The sequence below is a fragment of the Cynocephalus volans genome, chromosome 9 (genome assembly GCF_027409185.1).
Source record: "Cynocephalus volans isolate mCynVol1 chromosome 9, mCynVol1.pri, whole genome shotgun sequence".
NCBI classification, from domain to species: domain Eukaryota; kingdom Metazoa; phylum Chordata; class Mammalia; order Dermoptera; family Cynocephalidae; genus Cynocephalus; species Cynocephalus volans.
In genome coordinates, this window is record NC_084468.1 from 24,838,986 (window position 1) to 24,846,380 (window position 7,395).

A 7,395-nucleotide genomic window follows, 5' to 3' on the forward strand; every position below is an offset into this window, starting at 1 on the left:
CATACAGCTTAGCAGTACTTCTTAAAATTATTTTTTTTCACTTTTTAAAACTTTATATTTGCATATTTTTTTGTAAATGTGCATTCCACGAATTAAAATCATTTGAACAAAAAAATGGTGCTTTGATTAAACTGCATTTTACAGCCTGCAGGACACCTTGGGCCCGCTTGGTTTAACTCTAGACGTCACTGTCGTCCCGCTCAGCTCTTTCTTCACCAACATGTAGGTTCCTTTCCTTCCCTGCCAGCCAGAGAGGCACAGGGGAGAGGCAGGCGTGGCCTTCATTGTCAGTAGTTCTTTGATGAGAAAGGGGCAGCACAGTCATTTAAACTTGATCCAACCTCCTTGCATCTTACAAAGTTAAACAGCTAAAAGAAGTAAAATAAGAAGGCAATGCTGGTGGAGTGGACAGTGCATATCGGCGGGGCACGTCTCATTACGACTCCCAGGCTTGCTTCTCCTGTTCGATCGTTTCTTTGGAAGGCAGTGGATTTATCTCTTGGCATTTCTGTCTTCAGTTTTGACTTATGGAATTTCTCGATCTCAGCCATATGGGGTTTGTCAGACATGGTCACGGAGGAAGAGGAGCGAGGCACTCGAGCGAGTGGAGCCGGGTCTGCGCAGTGGTCACCGCCGAGTCCCTAAAATTAATTTTTACCTTGACCATGAAACTCCTATCTTGGTCCAAGGTCTAGTCATGCTGGACCATTACTAAGTAGCAAATTCATCCTTATAAATTAAAAAGAGAACAGAAGGACATTCACAAAGGTAACCGGGCTGGCTGAGCTGGTTGGAGCACGGCCTTGTAACACCAAGGTCAAGGGTTCAGATCCCCTGCCCTGCCAGCTGCCAAAAAAAAAAAAAAAAAAAAAAAACCTAAGAAAAACAAAACAAACAAACAGAACGGTAACAATTTATTCTTTTTATAGTTATTAAACTAAAAAATAGGTAAATACTTTAGTTATTTCTTCTGGTCTTTATCTCTGTTACCAAACAAAGCACTTTTACTGTTACTTCTTGATATCTTCATTTGAGTGCTTAGTTTATTTATACAACTCAGCTTTGTGCACAAACCCCAATTTTTCTCCTTCTGTCAAATAATAAGCCACCTTGTGTTCCTGGATATCATAAATAAGTAATAGCATACATCAACAAATACAAATATGACTTTCTACACCTCCTTTGCTACTAGAGTTTTGATCACCATTTAAAAGTATAAAACTCATTGTTTTGCAAGTTAATTGTTTATAAGTGCTCTTTGAGGAATGCTTTATGACAGAATTAATTAACTGTGTTAATTCACTCAGTTTCTTTTTTTACAACTAGAGTGAGAAAACCACTGCCACATATTGAATGCCACTATATTTATTCAAAGCAGGAAAAAAAAATGTTTTAAATTGATTTGTCTGTAAATTTCCCACTTTTTAAGCAGGGCCAGCTTTGCTGGATAGCCATCATCCTGAAAAGAAGGTTAAAGACATCCATTCTATGCAGCTATTCTGTATTCTATCAGCATGATCTTCATTTAGTATTGGAAGGGGAATTCAGTTCTACAATAATTAAAGCTAACTCCTATATAGAGCAAGGATGTGCCAGGATTGATTGCTTTACATGTCTTTACTGATTTTAATCCCAGAACAACTCTATATGGTAGTTATTTTATTCTTATTTTGCATTACAGATGTGAATTCTGCACAAAGAAAGCAAGCAACTTCACTAAAGCTACATAACTACTAAGTGGCCAGAGCTAGGTTTCACACCTTTACACTCTAACCCTAGAGTTTATGCTCTCAAAGTCTCCAAGTACCTCTCAGGAAAAATGGGGAATTGTAAAATAGGGCATATACATTTGTATTTTGAGACCACGTTTATAAATTGGGTAACTTAGTCCTTTGGCTCCCTGGGCCTTTATTTCTGCATTTGTAAAATTTGGATTATAATGATACTTAGAGGAACAAATGACAATATATGTATGAGCAATTTGTAAACAAATAATATAAAATGCTATTTTCTTTTAAAGAAAGCATATTCCCATGACTTACATTTTTCAAGATACAGGTTGCAGACTGAGGTACAGACTGGCAGAAACAGCAGGAACATGTTTATAAATTCTGACCCCTGTAATTCTACAGAGCTGACTGAAGATTTCTTTTAAATTAGAAACAATTGAATGACAGCGTGCACTGCAATGGGGATTGCAGAGTGTGGTAAGTTATGTCAATATGCTCACCTATGAGATACAGAAATGGAGAATTTGGAAAGTCAATGAGATTTTCAGGTTTAATAGGACAGATATAATTAACTGAATATTAAGTCTTCTTTCCCACAGGACTGCAGTGGAGACTGGCCTTTGACAAAATAGCATAATTCAATCAATAATCACATTGAATTGGTGAGTACAATTCAGAAATGAAGGCTGCAATGATATGCACCAGAAGATGTGTGCTGCTGAATACTATGCTGATTCTGTTGGCTTGAGCATTGCTTTATAATACTCATTTTTTTAATAACCCACAAATCTCTTAAACTTAAAATTACAGGTTTTGAGGGTCCTAGGTGGCTATAAATCTCATAATGAGATACAACACTTTCAAGGTCAGTAAGAAAATGTGTTTCAGGATCACCAACTGCTAGCTGTATTTTAAATCAAAGAAAAAATTAAAATAGCAAATAGAACTTATATAAAGTGTTAGGCCTTTTAATCACTGAAAACTCAAATTTTACTTACTCGGTTAATTAGTATCTGGCACATCAAATGATATATGATGCCAGATCTGGTACAAAACAGAACATTAAAAAAATAACTTCTGAGTAGGTAGGAAAGGCTTTTTAAGTAAATGATGATCAGTAAAATTTTGCAATTGCATTGGGGTTCAAAACATGTCAAAATTTAATCTAATTTCTTCAGATAATTCTGTCAACTCTTCGAGATTCATAATCATCAAAGGATGTTTCTTGCACTTCCACTACTAAAGCCTTCAATTGGCAATTATGCAAAGAGGAGAGAATTAGTCAGTAATTCAATATTTCATTGTTGGCTCAATAACTGTTGAATGAATTCAAGGTTCATAAATAAGAACATTTATTGTATAATTTTTAAAGCTTTCCAACTTTGATTTCTAGCTATTGTATGTTTGAAATTCCTGAGAACTAAGAATTAAAGAAAAAGTCCACTATATACAAACTCAAAGATAATTTTTTTCTTCTCAAGATCTTGTGTATGCTGGTCTCGCCAGCCTTTTCCCCACAATGCATTGCTGAATATGCAAAAATAAATAAATAAATAAATAAAAAGGAGGAAGAACAGATGGGAAAGTAACTAAGTTATGCTAAAGTAGGCATTCGGGGGAAGCTGGCAGCCATAGATTTGCCAAAGCTACAGAAAAAACAAAAATCCAACCTACATAAACTGTGCCCCCAGAACACATGGTACCTGCCTTCATGGTCAAAATGTGGAGGAAAATTGAAGACAGAATGTAAATGTTCTTGGAATTGTCAAGAGCAGATTCATGGGCGCTCTTACTTTCACTTCTAACTATCTCTTAGAAAAAGAGAGAAATTGCTCTAAAAAAATCATTCTACAATGTCCTCAAAAACTCTGATAACGGTACATTCTTGAAGATGCAGCCCTGTTTTTAAATGATCTTAATTTTGTTGTGTAAAGATATGAATTTTTTCCTTATATTTCTTGGATAATGCTTTGTGAATCTTTCTCTCCCCCCCCCCTTTTTTTTTATCACTTTTTAAGGAGTCAGGAGGCTTCCATGACAAAAACAAACAGCCAGCAAACTTTTGCTCAATTTAAAATTCTAGTCACACACACATTCCCTTTCATTTTCCCAGCCCACCGCTCTGTGTGTGTGTGTGCGTGTGTGTGACTGAGATGGAAAATTCTATTTTATTCTTCCTCTTTTCCTTTTACTGTTATCAGTCATCTAAGAATAGGAGAGAATTTACAGGTTATCTTATATAACTGCCAGCCTATATAACATAGTTTTTGGTTGTTGCCTCTTTTCTGATGTACACTGATAGCCATCAATGTCTTCTGTGTGTCACACATCCATATGGCGGCATTCTAGTGGGGAGCATTCTGAGATCTATCAGCAAAGTACATTCTTGAGTTCCTTCATGTAAAATATTTGTTCTGGCTTCATCCCTTCTGAACACATCTGCCCTAGGCTCTCTCCCACCCTCGTTTCTGGGGTTAGTGCTGGTCTTCACAGGTTGGTATATTATCAAGATATCTGTAGCCTGCTCATTTCCTTCATTATTCAGTTTAACAGTGCAAAATGCATGCACATTTTTAAGCCCATCATGAGGGTGGAAGCTCTCTGCTGGTATTCGTCTTTCTGTCTTGCTGTCTCTCTCAGATACTCTGATTTAAACTTCTCTAATAGCTCTGACGGGAAGATTGACAAACTCGCTATATAAATAGACATTCACCCAGGGATAGGATACTAGTTTGCATTCATTTTGGACATCCCTGATCTATATGAAAGATTTTATTGGAGACTTCTCTCCTTCTTTTAACTAAGATGAGACTATATTCTCTTTACATTTCCCACCAGGAGTAAAGAAGTAAAACACCATAGTAATTTAACCATGTTAATTTTGTGAATTCAGACACCAAAGATAACCTTCTAACCCTTCAAACCACAAACCTTTGATAGATAAGGTTATGACTGGAGATGAAGAACCAAATCAGCTCCCAGTGTTACTGCTTTTATTAAGATAATCATTATCTCCTATCTTAGTGCTTGCAATTGTTTATCAAATGACGCTTCTGTTTCCCATCTAATCCCTCCACAACATGACCTCCAAATTCTAATCAACCAAGAGAGAGAGTACAGCACAGTGTGAAGACTCAAATTCCTGAGATCAAATCCTGTCTCCACCAATTACTTACTGGCTCTATGGTGTGAGGGAATTAATTAAACTTTCCAATTTCAGTCTTTTATCTGAAAACTCCTAATAATAATGGCTAATGTATAAGGCTGCCAGGAATATTAATAAGATACACTATGTAAAGAGAATATAGTCAGCATTAAATAATTAGCTACTTTTATTGAGAATCTTATTGTATTTAGCATCTACTGTATTTCATTGAAAGGAAATATTTGAATAAATATCTCTCCTAATCCCTTCATAGATTTGGTATTTTCTACATTTTACAAGGAAGAAATAGAAGTTGAGAGAATAAATACTTGCTTGAATTCCCACTGGTAGTAAGTAGAGAAGTCTGGATTTTAACTCAGGTGGTCCTGAATTTTAAAATAAACACACGCACACACTCACACAAAAAATAAAACATAAGAAACCTGGTATTTTCCTTCACATGACCTTGCATTTTGTGATCAAGTTAATTCTCTGCAATGATTCTGTACATCCTTAAGTCCAAACGCTTTTGCAAGGCAAACCGCCCTTCCCTGATCTGTTCTTTCCTTTGTCATTTCAAAACACTCCAACAATTCCTTGAAGAACTATGATCGTACTAAGATAATTGCAGTTCCTTAAATTGGCCTCACTTTTTCTCTCTCCATATTTCTGCATGTGCCATTCTTCTATCTGGAGTCACCCTCCTGTATTCCCCTACCCTTCTTCACTTGGAGAACTTTTGTTCAAGATGTACTTTAAGAATGTTTATCTCTGAAATCTTTCAGGATTGACTTTTTCCCCACTTAATTTTATTATTGCTGCTTCTATTATTATTATTATTATTGTTGTTGTTGTTAATTCTTTTAAATCTATGGTGTGAAGCACAGGATAAAATACTCTGAATTGACAACTGGGACACCTGAGTTTTTGTAACTACAAAATAAAAATTTGAATTTATTATTGGTGTAAAAAATGTGGTCTTCATTTTTGCCTCAGTTGTTTTCTAGGTGAAATTGATCAATCATACTACACACATCATCTCTAAGATTGCATCTAATGAATATATTTTTAAAAATTTGAACAAGCTTTCTTTATTCCTTTTTATAGGAAAAGAAGTTTGCAGTTGAAGGAAAAAAAATATTTAAATTAATTATTTAATCCAAACTAAAAAAACTATTTGTATCATGTTACTGTTCTTTTTTTACAATTTGTCTATCCATCTCTTCATATTTTTCCTGCTCCTACAACATGTTAGTGAGAGATATATCTATACAAAACATATTTAAATATTACATATACATAAAATGCTCACTTTATTCATATGCATAAACTTTTCTAATTGCAATGATACAGTCCTTAAGGTAACTTAGTCCAGCAATACCATAACTGTCATGTTTGTCTTAAAAGTGACCTGGGTTTCTTAAAATACTCACGTTTTCTCAGTTTTCAAGATAGATTGGATGATGGGTAAAATCAGTTTGTGATTTTATATTATCACATTATTGATTTCACCCTATTGATTTCACATTATTCTGAGAAGATAATATGCAGATAATCATCTTTCACCTTAATTGATTATAATTGGATTTTTCTAGAGAAAATTAAGATTTTCTCAGAAATTATGTATAATTAAAAAAAAAAACAACTGAGCCCTTCAAGTTTACAATCTCAGATTATTTTTAAAAATGAAATGTGTAGGTTATAGTGTTTTCCAAGCATTTTAACATGGAGGTTAACATGTTACAAGGCAGGATACCTTTTTCTTAATTTCTTTACATTTAGCAGCAATCCCCGAATTAAGTCAAACACTAAACCTTCACTGATAAAGGTTTGCAAAATCTGAAGAACATATAGCAGCACAGTAAAAGCCTGAAAGGGCCTTGCTCCAGAATCTAGGAGAATTAAAAAAGGCAGCCATACATATACATTAAAATAGAAGGTATGATTTTGAGGGTTTAAGGTACATTACCTTGAGAAAAGATAAAAATAGGAAAAATCTAGTGTAAATATAATATATTCAAGATGGATGTTAGTGAGACTATCTTGGAGGCTGAAAATGTTTGGCTTTGAAAGAAATTGGATCTAAGTTGGATTTCAAGCTTGGTGCTGACACTAGGGATAAGAGTATGAGCAAGTCATGCAACTTTGTGTGATTCAGTTTACCACATGCAAACTGGTAACAACACAAAACTCATAGGGTTATTATAAGGATCCATAAAATAATGTACATAAAGAACATGGGATATAATCTGATGCATAATGGATCCACAAGCACTTGTTATTACAATTGGGCAGATCATGCTGGACATTAGTAATACCTTGAAGATTTCGTATAGGAGGATTAATAAATCTCCAGTGAAAATGCTCATTGATAAATATGTCACTTTGTAAAGAAATGGATTAGAAATTGCATATATGAATTATTATATGCATGGAATCCACATATCATACACACATTCACATATGTGTGTATTTTTAATATTATGGGATCATAGTTAAAAATAGAATATATATATAATT

The 7,395-nt window shown here is 34.5% G+C and overlaps 1 pseudogene; it reads right to left on the reverse strand.

Moving 5' to 3' along the window:
* Window positions 1-436: 436 nt before the first annotated feature.
* On the reverse strand, window positions 437-667 carry LOC134385678 (thymosin beta-4-like; annotated as a pseudogene).
* Between the last annotated feature and the right edge of the window lie 6,728 nt (window positions 668-7,395).